Raw genomic sequence first — 16,412 nt, forward strand, 5'->3', positions numbered from 1 at the left:
CCGCACTAGCCTCTCACCACACACTGTCCTCATCAGACTCAAAGACCCCACGTCCTTTTCCTGCTGTCCTCAATACCCAATCTCACTTTCTCGCTTAAACATCGCCAAAGACTCACACCCATTGTTTCCCCCTTGCTTCAAGCCAGCCCCTTTCACTCCCCTCGCAATACTGTGATCTCGCCAGTTATCAAAACTGATGGGGCCGGGCGTGGTGGCACACACCTTTAATCCCAGCACTCGGGAGGCAGAGGTAGGAGGATCGCTGTGAGTTCGAGACCACCCTGAGACTCCATAGTGAACTCCAGGTCAGCCTGGGCTAGAGTGAGACCCTACCTCGAAAAAAAAAAAAAAAGGGCTGGAGAGATGGCTTAGCAGTTAAGCGCGTGCCTGTGAAGCCTAAGGACCCTGGTTCGAGGCTCAGTTCCCCAGGTCCCACGTTAGCCAGATGCACAAGGGGGTGCACGCGTCTGGAGTTCGTTTGCAGAGGCTGGAGGCCCTGGCGCGCCCATTCTCTCTCTCTCCCTCTATCTGTCTTTCTCTCTGTGTCTGTCGCTCTCAAATAAATAAATTTTAAAAAAATCAAAAAAGGGGACTTCCGGTTAAGATGGCAGCGTAGGTACCACGCCAAAGCAGCCTAGGGGGGAAAAAGACCCAAAAAACTCAGCAAAATACACACTTTTACTAAAAACTGAGGTGTATAGGAAATTGAAGTGGCAGTGGAGAAGTAGAAGAGTTATAGAGCATCCAGACCCCGCACAGGCGGGAAAAGCGGCTCCGGCAGCTCGGCCAACCGCCAGGGCCGCGGCGCAGCAGAAAACCGCCAGACTTGGCTCGAGCCGCAGGAAAAGCCAGGTGCGGGATTTTCCCCTCACACCGCGCTCTCCGCAACTCGGGACACGTGAGGGGAGAGCGGCAGTGAGCAGCGGAGGAGAAGACCGCGAGGTAGAAGAACACGTGGAGCAGCGAGACAACCAGAGCAGCTGCGGCTCCCTCCCCTCCCCCACCGCCTGAGCCCAGCTCCAGCAAACAGAGCAGCGGCCCGGGACCCGGCCACGCCAACTTGGGCTGACAGCGGGACCCAAGCAGGAGCAGAGTTTGGCAGCAACTTCAGTGGTTCCAGCACCGGTACCAGCGGCCCCAGCAGCAGCGGACCTAGGAGCGGCAGCAGCGGCAGATCCCACAGCAGCGGCTTCGGGGGGAGCAGCGGCGGTGGACACGGCAGCGGCAGCTTCAGCAGTGGTGGTGGCTCCAACAGTGGCAGCTACGGCAGCAGCAGAGGCAGCAGCAGCGGCTCAGTTTGCCCCGTAGGAAAAGCAAGTGCCCAGCTCCAGAAATCAGAACAACAGCCTGACGACCCAGGCAGCAACTTGACTGAGACCAAAATCACCCAAGGTAACTGGGATTGCACCAGGGAAGGGTCTCACTTGGTCACAAGCTGACTTGGATCCCTCAACAGACCAGAAATCTAAGCCTCTTTGTTGATAGAGGATCTGGTCATTATAATAACTACTCTTGCATACATACTCGGGGCTGTTTTTGATTGAATGTGTACAGTGTTTAGTTAAATTTTAGAATCTACCTGTATTTTATTCCACTCAGCCTGCTTGAATACTCCTATAGCAGGGAAACTCAACCCCTAAGAACATCTTTGTAGATACTCTGAGAGTCTTAAGAGCCACACCTAATACCTTAAGGTCCTACCCTGAAAATATATTACATCAAATCAATTGATACAGCTAAGAATACACAGCTAGCTAGAAAATCCAAGCATTAACTTAATCCAAGATGCAAAAATATATACATTATAACACAAGAAACACTAAAAAGCAAGACGATATAAATCCACCTAAAAGTATTAATGCATCAGAAATGTCCTCCAGTGAGAAAGAGTTAGAGGAAATGCCTGAGAAAGAGTTCAAAAGAATAATTATAAATATGTTCAAAGAGGTCAAAGAACACATGAAAACAATCAAAGAAGAAATCAAAGAGGAAATCAAAGGAATCAAAGAAGAGGCAGGACACCAATTTAATGAAATAAAGAAGGCAATACAAGACATAAATAGGGAAATAGAAATAATAAAGAAAAACCAGTCAGAATTACTAGCAATGAAGAACACAGTTAATGAAATAAAAAACTCTGTAGAAAATCTCACCAGTAGGATGGATGAGGGAAAGGACAGAATATCAAAGCTAGAAGACCAGGTGGCAGACCTAATGCAGTCCAACAAAGAGAAAGACAAACTTATAGAAAAATATGAGTGGGAATTTCAAGATATTCGGGACACTATGAAAAGATCCAATATAAGAATTCAGGGCATAGGAGAAGGAGAAGAACTCCACTCCAGAGGCATAGTAGGCATCTTCAACAAAATCATAGAGGAAAATTTCCCCCAAATTGGGAAAGAGGTGCCAATACAGATACAGGAAGCCTTTAGAACCCCAGCCAGACAAAACCCAGAAAGAACCTCTCCTCGCCATATTATAATCAAACTTGCAAACACACACACCAAAGAAAAAATATTGAAAGCAGTTAGAGAGAAAAATCAAGTTACCTACAAAAGCAAGCCCATCAGGATTACAGCAGATTATTCAACACAAACTTTTAAAGCCAGAAGGGCTTGGAGTGATATATTCCAAGTTCTGAAAGATAACAACTGTCAACCAAGGTTACTTTATCCTGCAAAGTTATCCATTCAAATAGATGGAGAAATAAAGACATTCCATGACAAAAGCAGGTTAAAGGAGTATTTGAAGACAAAACCAGCTCTACAGAAAATACTTGATAGAATCCTCCATGCTGAACAAAAGGAAAAGCACACATATAAGGAACCTAGAAAAAACAAGCTATACTCAAATACCAGTTAACAGAAGAGAGCACAGGTAGAACCAGAAACACACACACACACAAAAATGGCAAACATAAATACACACCTTTCAATAATATCTCTTAATATCAACGGTCTCAATGCCCCAACGAAAAGACATAGATTTGCAGACTGGGTTAAAAAGCAGGATCCTACAATTTGTTGTCTCCAAGAAACTCACCTTTCTACAAAGGATAGACATTATCTTAGGGTGAAAGGTTGGAAGACGGTGTTTCAAGCAAATGGGCCTAGAAAACAAGCAGGGGTTGCTATCCTAATATCAGACAGGGTAGACTTTAGTCCGACGTTAGTCAAGAAAGATAAGGAAGGTCACTTTATATTGATTAAGGGCACACTCCAACAGGAGGACATTACAATCCTAAACATATATGCACCTAACATGGGGGCTCCCAAATTCGTCAAACAAACACTATTAGAACTAAGGTCACAGATAACACCAAACACAGTGGTGGTGGGTGACTTTAACAACCCACTCTCATCAATTGACAGGTCATCCCGGGAAAGAATAAACAGAGAGGCATCTGGACTAAATGAGGTCATAGAAGGAATGGACCTAACAGATATATACAGGACATTTCATCCAAAGGCTGCAGAATATACATTCTTTTCAGCAGCACATGGAACATTCTCTAAAATAGACCATATATTAGGACACAAAGCAAATCTTAACAAATTCAGGAAAATTGAAATAATTCCTTGCATTCTATCTGACCACAATGGAATTAAACTACAAATCAGTAGCAAGAAAGGCTATAGAGCATACACAAAATCATGGAAACTAAACAATACACTACTAAATGATGAGTGGGTCAATGAAGAAATCAAAAAGGAAATCAAAAAATTTATAGAGTCAAATGATAATGAGAACACAACATACCAAAATCTCTGGGACACAATGAAGGCAGTTCTAAGAGGTAAATTTATAGCCTTAAGTGCCTATATTAAGAAATTAGAAAGGTCGCAAGTAAACGCCCTAATGCTTCACCTTAAAGCCTTGGAAAAAGAAGAACAAGGCAAACCAAAAATCAGTAAACGGGAAGAAATAATAAAGATTAGGGCAGAAATTAATGAAATAGAAACAAAAAGAACAATCCAAAGAATTAATGAAACAAAGAGTTGGTTCTTTGAAAGGATAAACAAGATTGATAAACCCTTAGCAAATCTGACCAAAAGAAAAAGAGAAGAGACACAAATTAATAAAATCAGAGATGAACAAGGTAACATCACAACAGATTCCAGAGAAATTCAAAAAATCATAGGGACATACTATAAAAGCATATACTCCACAAAGTATGAAAATCTGAAAGAAATGGATGATTTCCTTGATCTATATGACCTACCTAAATTAAATCAAAATGAGATTAATCACTTAAATAGACCTATAACAAACATGGAGATCCGAACAGTTATCAATAATCTCCCAACTAAAAAAAGCCCAGGCCCGGACGGATTCACTGCTGAATTTTACCAGACTTTTAAGGAAGAGCTAACACCATTGCTTCTTAAGCTTTTCCAGGAAATAGAAAAAGAAGGAATTCTACCAAACTCCTTCTATGAGGCCAGCATCACCCTGACACCAAAACCAGGCAAAGATAGAACAAAAAAAGAAAATTACAGACCAATCTCCCTCATGAACATAGATGCAAAAATTCTCAACAAAATATTGGCAAACAGAATACAAGAGTATATCAAAAAGATCATTCACCCTGACCAAGTAGGCTTTATCCCAGAGATGCAGGGATGGTTCAACATATGCAAATCTATAAATGTAATACATTACATAAACGGGTTGAAGGACAAAAATCACATGATCATCTCATTAGATGCAGAGAAAGCATTTGACAAAATCCAACATCCCTTCATGATAAAAGTCCTACAGAGACTGGGAATAGAAGGAACATATCTCAATATAATAAAGGCTATTTATGACAAGCCTACAGCCAACATATTACTAAATGGGGAAAAACTGGAAGCTTTTCCACTAAAATCAGGAACAAGACAAGGGTGTCCACTGTCCCCACTTCTATTTAATATAGTTTTGGAAGTCTTAGCCATAGCAATAAGGCAAGAGACACAAATAAAAGGGATACAAATTGGAAAGGAAGAAATCAAGTTATCATTATTTGCAGATGACATGATTCTATACATAAAGGACCCTAAAAACTCTATTAGCAAACTGTTAGAGCTGATCAAAACCTACAGCAATGTAGCAGGATACAAAATAAATACACAGAAATCAGTAGCCTTCATATATGCTAACAACAAACACACAGAGGATGAAATCAGAGAATCACTCCCATTCACAATTGCATCAAAAAAAATAAAATACCTTGGAATAAACCTAACCAAGGAAGTAAAGAATCTATACAATGAGAACTTTAAAACACTCAAGCGAGAAATTGCAGAAGACACTAGGAAGTGGAGAAACATCCCTTGTTCCTGGATTGGAAGAATCAATATCGTGAAAATGGCAATCTTACCTAAAGCAATCTACACATTTAATGCAATCCCTATCAAAATTCCAAAGGCTTTCTTCATGGAAATAGAAAAAAACAATCCAAAAATTCATTTGGAATCACAAAAAACCTCGAATATCTAAAATAATACTGAGCAACAAAAAAGAGGCTGGTGGTATCACCATACCTGATTTTAACCTATACTACAGAGCCATAGTAACAAAAACAGCATGGTACTGGCACAAAAACAGACATGTAGATCAGTGGAACAGAATAGAGGACCCAGATGTAAGCCCAAGTAGCTATAGCCACCTGATATTCGATAAAAATGCCAAAAATACTCATTGGAGAAGAGACAGCCTCTTCAGCAAATGGTGTTTTGAAAACTGGATAAATATCTGCAGAAGGATGAAAATAGATTCTTCTCTCTCGCCATGCACAAGAATTAAGTCCAAATGGATTAAAGACCTTAACATCAGACCGGAAACTTTGAAACTGCTAGAGGAAAAAGTAGGGGAAACACTTCAACATATTGGTCTTGGCAAAGACTTTCTGAATACAACCCCAATTGCTCAGGCAATAAAACCACAGATTAACCACTGGGACCTAATGAAATTACAAAGATTTTGCACCACAAAGGACACAGTGAAAAAAGCAAAGAGGCAACCTACAGAATGGGAAAAAATCTTCGCCAGCTATATATCTGATAGAGGATTAATATCTAGGATATACAAAGAACTCAAAAAGTTAAATAATAAGGAATCAAACAAGCCAATCAAAAAATGGGCTATGGAGCTAAATAGAGAGTTCTCAAAGGAAGAAATACGAATGGCATATAAGCATCTAAAAGAATGTTCTACGTCACTAGTCATCAGGGAAATGCAGATTAAAACTACATTGAGATTCCATCTCACTCCTGTCAGATTGGCCACCATCATGAAAACAAATGATCATAAATGTTGGCGGGGATGTGGAAAAAAAGGAACCCTTCTGCACTGCTGGTGGGAATGCAATCTGGTCCAGCCATTGTGGAAAACAGTGTGGAGGTTCCTAAAACAGCTAGAGATTGATCTACCATATGACCCAGCTATAGCGCTCCTAGGCATATATCCAAAGGACTCATCTCATTTCCTTAGAAGTACATGCTCAACCATGTTTATTGCTGCTCAATTTATAATAGCTGGGAAATGGAACCAGCCTAGATGTCCCTCAACAGATGAGTGGATAATGAAGATGTGGTACATTTATACAATGGAGTTCTACTCAGCGGTAAAGAAAAATGAAGTTATGAAATTTGCAGAAAAATGGATGGACCTGGAAAGTATTATACTAAGTCAGGTAACCCAGGACCAGAAAGCCAAGCGCCACATGTTCTCTCTCATATGTGGATCCTAGCTACAGATGACTGGGCTTCTGTGTGAGAATGAAAATACTTAGTAGCAGAGGCCAGTAAGTTGAAAAGGAGACATAAAGGGTGGAGAAAGGAAGGGAGGAGGATACTTAATAGGTTGATATTGTATATATGTAATTACAATGATTGTAACAGGGAAGTAATATGATGGAGAATGGAATTTCAAATGGGAAAGTGTGGGGGTGGGGAGGGAGGGAATTACCATGGGATATATTTTATAATCATGGAAAATGTTAATAAAAATTAAAAAAAAAAAAACTGATGGGACCTGCTGCTTAGTCCAAGACTTGTGCCTAGTCAATGCCACTGTTATGCCCATCCATCCAGTAGTCCCCAAACCTTACACTCTCCTCTCTCACACCCCTCCTCCACTGCTCATTTTTCAGTTCTTGACCTCAGAGATGCCTTCTTCTCCACCCCCCTCCACCTCATTCCTAGGATCTCTTTGCCTTCACCTGGGAGGACCCCAATACTCATACATACTGCCACTCAACTCACCGGGACTGTCCTTCCCCATGGTTTTAGAGACAGACCCCACCTGTTTGATTGAGCTCTCTCCACCTTCTGTCCCTGGATCTGCCGCCCAGCATACTTTTACAATATGTAGCTTATCTTTTATTCTGTTCACCCGCTCTTTCTCTATCTAAACTACATACCAACAAACTTCTTAATTTTCTCAGATCTAAGGGATATCAAGTCCCTCTCCCCCAAAAAGCTCAACTTTCTTTAACCAGATTTAGGTGCCTGGGCTTTCTCCTTACTCCCACCTCACCACAACTGACCCTAGACCACAAACAGCTTTGGTCCCTCTCACCAACTACCCCTAAGGAAAAATACTCTTTTCTTGGCTTTGCTGGGTTCCAAACTTTGCCCTCCTGGCAAAGCCCCTTTACAACATATGGCTAAGGGAAACCCTCAGGAACCCCGAGACCCCACGTCAGAGACAGACGCTGCCTTCTCCCACCTGCGCAAGGCCCTTTTGCAAGCTCCAGCCCTTCCACAGCCTTTTCTTCTTTATTCCACAGAAAAAGGGGTGTGACACTTGGAGTTCTGGGCCAAATGAAGGGTCCATCTTTTGCCCCTGTAGTTTATCTTTCTAAACAACTAAAAACCCTCTGTCTGGGGCTGGCCCGTGCCTATGTGTTCTTGTTGCATGTTCTCTTCTGGCCCAAGAGGCACAGAAATTCACTTTTGGGCAACAACTCACTGTCCCCCCACTCTCACCGACAGGCTTAAAGAACAAATGCTATTCCCAAAACTCACCTGTCTAAACTGACTTCTGAACCTCACCTATCCTGGCCCCAGCTCCCCCCACTTGCCTTAGCTAGAATCAGAGCTACACCTTGGGCCCCCTCCTTCCTTACCCCTTTTGAATTCATATAGGGGTGTCCCTCCCTGTTAAACAACCTTCCCCCACTAGCAGAAACTCCTCTCCATGGGTACTTACCAACTTTCACTTTTATCCAGAAGCTTCTGCAGGAACATGCCGATCGAGGGAGCCACAACTCTCTCACTTAACCTTGGAGATCAAGTCTTTTTAAGCAGTCTTGCCCACAGGAACTCAAGCCACTCTGGACTGGACCTCATCTGGTAAGCCTAACCATTCCCGTGGCCACAAAGCTTCAGGGCATCCCCAGTTGAATCCACCTGTCACAGCTCAAGAGGGTCAAGTCATCTCCATCCTACCCTACCTTATCCAAGGATAAGTACATCACCACCCTAATGGGACCTCTCAAAGTTAAACTCTCTCGTGTTCCTATTCTGCCCTCAATCTTAGAAGGTTCCTCTTGAATACACTGACGCTCCTCTGCCTCCTCTCTCTTGCCTCAAGCCCTCTATCCCTCACCTCTGTGTGCTCATCCCCCCTTCCGTCTGCCCCCCGCACCTGGTATTTTGATGTTGTAGCTGTTGACAAGGATAAAAAGCCCTTTAATTCTTCCTTCTGTCCTCTCACTGGGTGCACGGAGCCCATCTCCCTCACCTTCTCTGTAACAGATGTTGCCAGCAACTTCCCCAAAGCTAGCTCAATACTGGGATGGTACGAGAGAAGTCTCTGCTTCACTCAGGACCAAGTTTTGACAGCATGCCACACTGGCGCTGTCGGAGGGTGCTCACTATCAATCTCACCACTCTGTCACCCCGAGCCACCATGGAACTGCCTCCTCATCACCTGTCCTGAAGGGAGACCCATCACCCGCATCATCCATAAGAACTCATCGCCCCTACGGTCAGCATGAAGATATTACAGAAGAGAAATTACCTTCATCCCTTGTCATTAACAAAAGGCTGGAATGTTAAGTCCTGATGGGCCACAAGATGGAGTCACCACGGTTAGCAGAGTGGTGACACAGGCATAGGAAAGTGGATCATCCACATTCCTCAAGAAACCACCCAGTCCTTATCCCCCCTTGCCTGACAATGCCCCAGGTCATGGTTTCCTGCCCCCTCATCTTGTAAGTCATATGGTCACTGTTCTGGTGTCACACCATAGCTATTTTAAATGGTTAATGTAATGATACCCCTAAAGGAACTTTTCTATTCAACTTAACAAACGAGTTCTTTTTCCTTCCTTACCTTCCCCCAACTCAACAAGTCCTATAAAGCCCACTACCTGAAAACTCAGGTTGGCTGTGCTCCTCTCCTGTGAGTCAGGCCTGGCAGCTCATGTTTTTCTCAAATAAAAGCTTTCATCTTTGCCTCAGAGTGGTTTGCATGTTCTTGGTCACTCCCAACCAAAAAAAGACAAATAAAGTGACTTTTTTGTTTGTTTGTTTGTTTGAGGAAAGGTCTCACTCTAGCCAGGGCTGACATGGAATTCACTATGTAGTCTCAGGCTGGCCTTGAACACAGAGCAATCCTCCTACCTCTGTCTCCTGAGTGCTGGGATTAAAGGTGTGCGCCACCACATCTGGCAAACAGTCAATTTTTAAACATTGAGAGAACGATCCAACAAGAAGAATCACAATCTTAAATCTTTTAAAAAATATTTTATTTATTTATTTATGAGATAGAAAGAGAGGGAGAGAGAGAGGGAGAGAATGGGCATGCCAGGGCCTCTAGCCATTGCAAACGAACTCCAGATGCATGTGCCTCCTTGTGCATCTGGCTTAAGTGGGTCCTAGAGAATCAAACTGGGATCCTTTGGCTTTGTAGGCAAATGCCTTAACTACTAAGCCATCTCTCCAGCCCCACAATCATAAATCTATATACAGCAAACATAGCTGCACCACATTTTATAAAGCAAAACCTACTTGACAACAAATCAGAAATAAATCTCAACACCATCATATTAAGGGACTACAATAACTCACTATCAAGAGACATATCATCCATGCAGAAAATCAACAGGAAAATAATACACCTTTAACAACACTATAAGCTAATTAGACCTTAAAGATATCTATAGTACATTCCACCCCAAGTGCATAGAATACACATTCTTCTCAATAGCTCATGGAACCTTCTAAAATATTGACTATATGTTGAGGCATTAAGCAAACATCCAGAAATTCAGAAAAACTGACATGATTCCCTGCATTACATCCAACCACAATGCATTAAAGCTAGAAATCAACAATGAGAGAAACAACAGAAAACACACCAGCTCATCAAGACTGAAAGCATGCTATTAAGCAATGAATGGGTTGTGGAAAAAGTCAAAAAGAAAATTACAAAATCTGTAGAAGTGAATGATAATGAAAACACAACATACCAGAACTTACTGGACACAAGGAAGGCAGTCATAAGGGGAAAGTTTATAGCACTAAATGCCTTTGTTATGAAGACAGAGAGATCTCAAATTAACAACTTAACCAACCACATAAAGGCATTGGAAAAGCAAGAAAAATCAAATTCTAGGAGTTCCAAATGAAAAGAAACAATTAATATCAGAGCAGAAATTAATGAATTAGAAATTAAGAAAACAATTTTTAAAATTGACAAAAACAAAGAGGTGGTTCTTCAAAAAAATAAATAAAATAAACAAGATTGATAAACCACTGGCCAATTTGATAAAAAGAGAAGCCTCCAATTTGCCTTTAATCCCAATATTTTGGAAGCAGAGATAGGAGGATCACCTTGAATTTGAGGCCAGCCTGAGACTCCACAGTGAATATTCCAGGTCAGCCTGGGCTAGCGCAAGATGCTACTTTGAAAAACCACACACACACACACACACACACACACACACACACAAACAAAAGTGAAAAAAAGGAAAAGAGAACACAAAGAAAAAATGGGGAAAAAAACTGGGAGAGAGATCACAACTGACACCAAAGAAATATGAAGAATCATCAAGACATATTTCCAAAACCTTTACTCCACTAAATTGGATAATTTAGAAGAAATGGATCAATTCCTAGACATTGACCATCTATCAAAATTAAACACAGAAGCCGGGTGTGGTGGCGCAAGCCTTTAATCCCAGCACTTGGGAGGCAGAGGTAGGAGGATCGTTGTGAGTTCGAGGCCAGCCTGAGACTCCATAGTGAATTCCAGGTCAGCCTGGACTAGAGTGAGACCCTACCTCAAACCCCTCCTCCCCCCAAAAAAAAGTTAAGAAACAAAATTAAACACAGAACAGGTAAAATTCCTAAACAAACCTATTACATCCAACAAGATTGATAATGTAATTAAAAATCTCCCAGCCATAGCCAGGCGTGGTGGCTCACATCTTTAATCCCAGCACTTGGAAAGCAGAGGTAGGTGGATCACTGGAGTTCGAGGCCACTCTTGAGATTACATAGTAAATTCCAGGTCAGCCTGAGCTAGAGTGAAACCCTACCTCGAAAAACCAAAAAAAAAAAAAAAAAAAAAAAAAAAAAAAAAAAAAATCTCCCAGCCTGCACTTGGGAGGCAGAGGTAGTAGGATCACTGTGAGTTTTGAGGCCAGCCTGACACTACTTAGTGCATTCCAGGTAGCCTGGACTAGAGTGAGACCCTACCTCAAAAAAAAAAAAAAAAAAAAAGACAGATTCTCAGCTGAATTTAACAAACCTTCATTGAAGAACTAAAATCCCTTTTTCTCAAGTTATTTCACACTATGAGAAACAAGGGAATGCTCCCAAATGCTTTCTATGAAGCCAGAATTACTCTAATACCAAAAACCAAACAGAGACACAAGAAGAAAATTATAGACTGATATCCCTGATGAACTTAGATGCAAAAATCCTCACTAAAATATTGCAAACCGAGTTTAAGAACACATCAAAAGCATTATCCGGGCTGAAGAGATCAGTGAAGCTTTCCCATTTTCAATAGCCACAAAAAATTAAATATCTTGGAATATTACTAACCAGGGAAATCAAAGACCTATTCAACAAAACCATAAAAACACTGAAGAAAGAAACAGAGACAAGATGGAAAGACCTCCCACTGCTCATGGATTGGTAGAATTAATATTGCAAAAATGGCCTTTGTTGGGCTGGAGAGATGGCTTAATGGTTAAGGCACTTAGCAGAGAAGACTAAGGACCCATTTTCAACCACAGATCCCACATAAGCCAGATGTACAAGGTGACCCACACACTCAAGGTCACACATGTGCACAAAGTGGCACATGTGTTTGGAATTCAGTTTCAGTGGCTGGAGGCCCTGGCATGGAATTCTCTCTCTCTTATAAAAAAAAATGGCCTTTCTGACAAAAAGCAATATACCATTTCCATGCAGTAACAATAAAAATTCCAGCATCATTCTTCACAGAAATAGAAAAAAGTCTCAAAATTCATATGGAGCCGGACATGGCGGTGTATACCATTAAATTCAGCACTTGATAGGCAGAGGTAGGAGGATCACCATGAGTTCGAGGCCACCTTGAGATTACATAGTGAATTCAAGGTCAGCCTGAACTAGAGTGAGACCCTACCTTGGGGAAAAACAGACAAACAAACAAACACCTCATATGGAACTACAGAAGGCATTGGATATCCAAAACTATGCTCAGAAAAAAACAAAAAGCCAGGCATGGTGGTATATGCCTTTAATCCCAGCACTCTGGATAGGCAGAGGTAGGAGGACTGCTGTGAATTTGAGGACAGCCTGAGACTACACAGTGATATCCAGGTCAGCCTGGGATATAATGAGACCTACCTTTCAAACAAAACAAAACAAAGAAGAGCTGGAGATATCACTGTTCCTGACTTCACTACAAAGCCAAAGTAATAAAAACAGCATGATACTGGCATAAAAACAGACATGTATGGATCAATGGAACAGAATAGAAGATCCAGGCCTTAGTTCAAGCTCGGCTAACTGATCTTCAACAAAAGCCAATAATGCACACTGGAGAAAAGACAGCATTTTCAACAAATGGTGCTGGAGAAACTGGATAACCACATGTAGAAGAATGAATCTAGATGCATTTCTCTCACCTTGCACAAAAATCAACCCCAGATGGATTAAGGACCTTAACATAAGATCTGAAACTCTTAAATACAGGAAAAAAATAAAAAGCAAAAAAAAAACTAAGGTGAACATCCCAAGATATAGGAGTGGGGAACGACTTCTTAGGTAAGTTTCCAGTAGCTCAGGAAATCAAACACTCAACCAGTGAGATCTCATGAAGCTAAAAAGCTTTTATACAGACAAGGATACCATAAACAGAACCAACAAACCACCCACAGGATGGGAGAAAATCTTCGCCTCCAACAGAGGCTTACTATCTAGAATCTACAAAGAACTAAAAAAACTAAGCAGTAATAATAATTTTTAAAAAACCATCAAGTAATCCACTCAAAAAATGGGGCAGAGAACTGAACAGAGAATTCTCAAAGAAGGAAATACGAATGACGCCTATTCACGTAAAGACGTGGTCAACGTCCTTAGCCGCCACAGAAATGCAAATTAAAACAACTTTGAGATTCCACCTTACTCCAGTCACAGTGGCAATCATCAAAATATTAAATGATGGGGATTGGAGAGATGGCTTAGAGGTTAAGGCGTGGGGTGGTTTGATTCAGGTGTCCCCCATAAACTTAGGTGTTCTGAATGCTAGGTTCCCAGCTGATGGAGATTTGGGAATTAATGCCTCCTGGAGGGAGTGTATTGTTGGGGGCAGGCTTATGGGTATTAAAGCCAGTTTCCCCATGCCAGTGTTTGGCACACCCTCCTGTTGCTGTGGTCCACATTCTGTTGGCCAGGGGGTGATGTCCACCCTCTGCTCATGCCATCATTTTCCCCTGCCATCGTGGAGCTTCCCCTCGAGCCTGTAATCCAAAATAAATCTCTTTTTCCCAGAAGCTGCTCTTGGTTGGGTGATTTCTACCAGCAATGCAAACCAGACTGCAACAAGGCGCTTGCCTGTGAAGCCTAAGGATCCAGGTTCAATTTTCCAGGTCCCACTTAGGCCAGATGCACATGGTGACGCATGTGTCTGGAGTTTGTTTGCAGTGGCTAGAGGGCCTGGTGCACCCATTCTCACACACACTCTCTAATAAATAAATTAAAATAAATCAGAAAAGTTTTTGTTTTGTTTTTTAAATTACATGATAGGATGGGAAGATTACTCAGTGGTCAAGGCACCTGCCTGCAAAGCCTAAGGACCCATGATCTGATTCCCAGTAACCGTGCATTGCAGCTAGAGTTTGTCTGCAGTGGCTAGAGGCCCCTGACATGTCCATTCTCTCTCTCTGTCTGCCTCTTTCTCTCTTTCAAGTAAGTAAAATATTTTTTTTTAAATTAAATGACAACAAATGTTGGATAGGATGTGGACAAAGAGGAACCCTTATTCACAACCACTTTGGGCATCAGTATGGAGACTCGTTAATCAGCTGAAAATAGAACTACCATCTGACCCAGCTATTCTAGTCCTGGGCATTCACCCCACAGAATCTGCTCTTTGCCGGAGAGATACTTGCTCAACCATATTGATTGCCACTGGGAATTGGAATCAAACCAGATGCCCATCGACAGACAGATGGACAATGAAGATGTGGTGCACATACACAACGGAATTCTATTCAGCAGTAAGGAAAGAATGAAATAATGAAATTTGCAGGAAAACAGATGCACTTGAAAAATATCATCCTAAGCAAGGTCACACAGTTTAAGAAAGGTCAAATGCCACATGTTTTCTCTCATATGTGGCTCCGAAAATGGACCAGCTGAAAAGGAGGGCAAAAGGCAGCGAGCATTGGGCCCCTGGGTGTATAACTAGAATGAAACCAGAAAAACATGAAAATAGGGAGGGAAGAGAAGAGAGGAAAACAGATAAACCGATAGAAGAAAACACTACTGGGAGTTGGGAGCATAGGGAAGGGAACTACACAAAACTAACGACTAAAGTACTTGGTACATTAGGAAACACCCTCCAGGATACCAGTATATAAGACACAACCCTCAATTAAGGGAGGTGGATGGACCAGATTATGTGCAGAAGAAGGCTCTTTTTGGGAATTCCAAAACCAGAACTGGGTTACCATACCCTTCCGCAATGAGCAGTTGGCCAGGAGATCCATGAGGTTCCCATATCATTTAAGGCCGTTGCCAAGAATTGGTCACCCAACAAATAGTAAGACACTATTGCTGAAGACACAACAGGCTGCCATCCCAGGATACCAACAGACCATGTGGGAACCAAGAGGAAAGCCAGTTCTTTCCTGACAAACCCTCATGGTGCTGGAAAGTGCTATGGAAGCTGCTAAGTGACAGCAGTCACCAATAGCATGAATAAGCAGGAGACCCTGCAAACTGCCCAGCCCACCAGACGTACAAGAAACACACACTTATGCAATAGTGGTACACAGCCTATGGGGTTAACCAACTGCCCTCCAATCAGACAAGAGGCCCACTCAGTGGGAGAGAACTGGTACTGGGAACTCAGTCACATTCCACGAACAGAAAACTCACAACCTCCAGAGAGAAGCCCCCATTGTTCTCTGGACAAATTGAGTGGGCATCCTCACTAAAATGTCTCCCAAAATTATATGCATATCTGCCTTAAGCAAAGCTACTCTTACTCTTGGAGAATCTGTTTTATTTTACAGATGGCAGCAGATACTGGGGAGATCCAAGACCTACCAACTCAACAAGAAAAGACAGCTGACTGCTCACCATGAGGTGTGCCACCTCTACCACATTTACCAGAGTCCAAGAGAAACAGCACAGGAAGCAGCTACATGAGTGCTGCTCCTAATGCTAGCCTGACAACTGTCTCTAGAGAAACAGCAACAAACATGGAGGTGAACTGAAACACATTGAAACAGAAATAGAGGCTAGTAGGGGAGTAACACGTGCTCTCATCTGTCTAAATGCATATGATGCCCACCAAAAAGTCCTGTAAGCACTTTTCTTAATGTTCATACCCATGTATTAATGCTACTCTCACTTGGTTAGAGAAGCTTCTCTTTTCAGAGGGCAGTGACCACTGGGATGACTCAAAAGTCACCATAGTGCTGAGAAGAAATGACAGTGGAGTATTCAGCCCTGAGACATCTCTCACACCTTCCAAGGCTCAGGGTCCATTGTGGAACAGTCAGCAGAAAGAATGTTCAGAGCCAAAAGAAGGGTAGAACTACTTACAATGCAATTTTCTAGACACCCCAATCTTCCAGACACAAAATGGCCTGGATATCTATGCCCATGGAAAGCCTGACACTACATACACAAGATCTTTGTAATAGGAGGAAAAGATGATAACATCAAAATAAGAGACTTATTGAGGGGG

General features: G+C 42.2%; 1 protein-coding gene across 4 annotated transcripts in view; it reads right to left on the minus strand.

Annotated features, from left to right (window-relative positions):
* Fbxo10 (F-box protein 10) overlaps window positions 1-16,412 on the minus strand; it is a 92,681-nt gene that overhangs the window by 41,998 nt on the left and 34,271 nt on the right. The window contains exon 1 of one of the 4 annotated variants that reach the window (XM_045152549.1): window positions 8,200-8,221. The exons of the other annotated variants lie outside the window; for them this stretch is intronic. The gene's annotated coding sequence lies outside the window, so the exon portion shown is untranslated. Of the gene's footprint in view, window positions 1-8,199; window positions 8,222-16,412 lie in introns of those variants that run through there. 4 annotated transcript variants of the gene reach the window in all.

The sequence above is a fragment of the Jaculus jaculus genome, chromosome 1 (genome assembly GCF_020740685.1).
Source record: "Jaculus jaculus isolate mJacJac1 chromosome 1, mJacJac1.mat.Y.cur, whole genome shotgun sequence".
NCBI classification, from domain to species: domain Eukaryota; kingdom Metazoa; phylum Chordata; class Mammalia; order Rodentia; family Dipodidae; genus Jaculus; species Jaculus jaculus.